This window comes from Muntiacus reevesi, chromosome 1 (genome assembly GCF_963930625.1).
Source record: "Muntiacus reevesi chromosome 1, mMunRee1.1, whole genome shotgun sequence".
Lineage (NCBI taxonomy): Eukaryota > Metazoa > Chordata > Mammalia > Artiodactyla > Cervidae > Muntiacus > Muntiacus reevesi.
Window position 1 is genome coordinate 192906963 of NC_089249.1, and position 2707 is coordinate 192909669.

At 38.5% G+C, this 2707-nt stretch overlaps 1 pseudogene; it reads right to left on the reverse strand.

Moving 5' to 3' along the window:
• Positions 1-400: 400 nt before the first annotated feature.
• On the reverse strand, positions 401-1410 carry LOC136156391 (olfactory receptor 7E178-like; annotated as a pseudogene).
• Between the last annotated feature and the right edge of the window lie 1297 nt (positions 1411-2707).

Genomic DNA, 2707 nt, shown 5'->3' on the forward strand with positions numbered 1-2707 from the left:
TCCATGAGGTCACAAAAAGTCAGACACAACTGAGCAACTGAGCACACACATGGAAAATATACAAGAACTATGGGAAAGATGTAAATTGTAAATATGTAAAAAAAGTTGTTCATCTTACCAGGATGCTTGGGCCGCTAACAATAAAATGAAGCAATCACCACAGTAAAATAATATTCAATCCTGCATTTATTAAGCTATACAAAGGATCACAGAGTACTCGCACAGCCTCATTAAAGACATATCAAACTCAGCAATACTCAGGTGTTAAGCAAGGAGAAGTGTTGAAGGCCAGAAGAACTGCAAAAGTGAGGTGATGAGAGAGGTAGAATTTGAGGTCCACATGCATAGTTTTGTTGCATTTTCTAACCTACATTCTAAATGAAAGACACAAGTACTGAGATTAGATTGTTTTGCTGAGGAACCTAAACGTGGCCCTTTTGATGTCTCTATTCCTGAGACTGTAGATGAAGGGGTTCAGCATGGGGGTGACCACAGTGTACACCACCGAGGCCACTGCATCCTTCCTGGGAAATTGTGAGATGGCTGAGCTGAGGTACACACCAAGACCTGTCCCATAATATAAGCAAACAACTACCAAGTGAGAACCACAGGTGGAGAAGGCTTTATACCTCCCACCTAATGAGGGGACTCTCAGAATGGAGGAAAAAATTTTACAGTAAGAGAAAAAGATACCTGAGATAGGGAGAAATCCAAAGATGGCACCAGCAAAATACATGACTATGTTATTGGTGATAGTGTCAGAACAGGCAAGCTTGAGGAGTAGAGAAGGGTCACAGAAGAAATTAGAAATGTCCACATCCTTGAAGCAGGAGACTTGTAACATAATCCAGTTGTGCACCTGGGACTCCAAAAGGCTAACAAAAGCGGACACCAAAACTAAGGAGCAGCACAGGCATGGGTTCATGATGAGCTGGTAGTGCAGTGGCTGACAGATGGCCACAAACCTGCCATAGGACATCACAAGCAGAAGCGTATCATCCAAACAACCAAAAAGGGTAAAAGCAGACATCTGTGTCAGGCAGCCCACATAGGAAATGGCTCTGCTGTGAGTCTGGATGTTCACAGTCATATTGGGGACTGTGCTGGAGATGAAACCAATGTCCGCCAAGGACAGGTTGGAGAGGAAGAAGTACATGGGGGTGTGAAGATGGGAGTCAGAGGTGACAGCCAAAATGATGAGCAGGTTCCCAAGCACAGTGACCAGGTACATGGACAGAAACAGGACACAGAGCAAAGGCTGCAGTTCTGGATCATCTGAGAGGCCCAGGAGGAAGAATTCTGAAACTCTTGTTAGATTTCCAGCTCTGTGCTGCTTGGACACCTTTGGAAGAAGAAAAGAGGGCTTGAAAAATAGGATATAAGTAAATGGTCATTGAGCACTGTGTCCATATTTTGGATTCAAGCAATTCATTTCTAAGACCATATACCCCAGTACCTTCAGCAATATTTCTCAGTGTGACAAATTCTATCTGTTTAGAACTGTTTCCTACTTGGTTTATGTTTTATTCACCCCTGTCGATATACTCTTACTTTATAAAACTTCACTGAAAAGTGAAAGGGAAGGAGGACATTAGAGGTAATACCTCTGGGATCTTGGTAAAATACAGCCTTCTTTTTTTACATATGTTAGTGTATATGTTTCCATGCTGCTCTCTCCATTAGCCTGAATGAGAAATTCTCTTCCTCCTTTAAGAAAAATTAAATTCCAATTTAAAGAAATGAAGCCATTAAACTTTGTTTTATTAAAATACAATTCTAGATAACTCTTTCATTTAGAATATCTACAGATCTCTATGAAATACAGGACTATGTCATCTGGATTCTAAATTTAAAATGGATGTTCATAATCAGAACACATTATATATGATATGCAGAGTTTTATCCTTCTATATTTTTCTGTCTTCCCTCCTTCATGAAATAAGTGATTACTCAAATGTCAAGGTTTTCTTTTGAAGGCCATTTAGTATATACTTGATATCTTTGATGGACTCTACAGTCCATGAAATTCTCCAGGCTAGAATACTGAAGTGAGTAGCCTTTCCCTTCTCCAGGGGATCTTCCCAACACAGGGATTGAACCTAGGTCTCCCACATTGCAGGAGGATTCTTTACCAGCTGAACCACAAGGGAAGTCCCATTGATGGACTTCAAATTTCAGTTAATATAGTTTAATTAAGTGCACATAATCATAATGCATTGGTGACTACAAGATGGTGGTAGTTTACAGGGGACTGTTAATGATTAAATGACAATGAAAGTTAAGAAAGTCTCTTGAAATCTTTTCTTTTATATGGTGTTATTTCTTTCAATTCTGCCTCAGTAAAATGTCTGATGTGTGATACCACTTACATTTTTGGACTCTATTCTGTACTGGTGGGATAATACTACATCATTGTTCCTCTTCTTTTTTTTTTTTTTTTTTTTTTTGGTTTTTTGAAGTTTGACAAAATTGCATATATTTGGGTTATGCAATGAAGTATTTTAAAAGATGTCCAAAATGATTTAATATACATCAACATTGTGAATGATTACCACAATCAAGTTAATTAGCATGTCTGTCACCTCACAGAATTTCTATTCATGTGTGTGTGTGTGTGTGTAGTAATGGTTAAGCAGATCTTTCTTAGCAGATTTCAAAAATATAATATATTATTATTAACTATAATCAACAGACTGTATTTAGATCC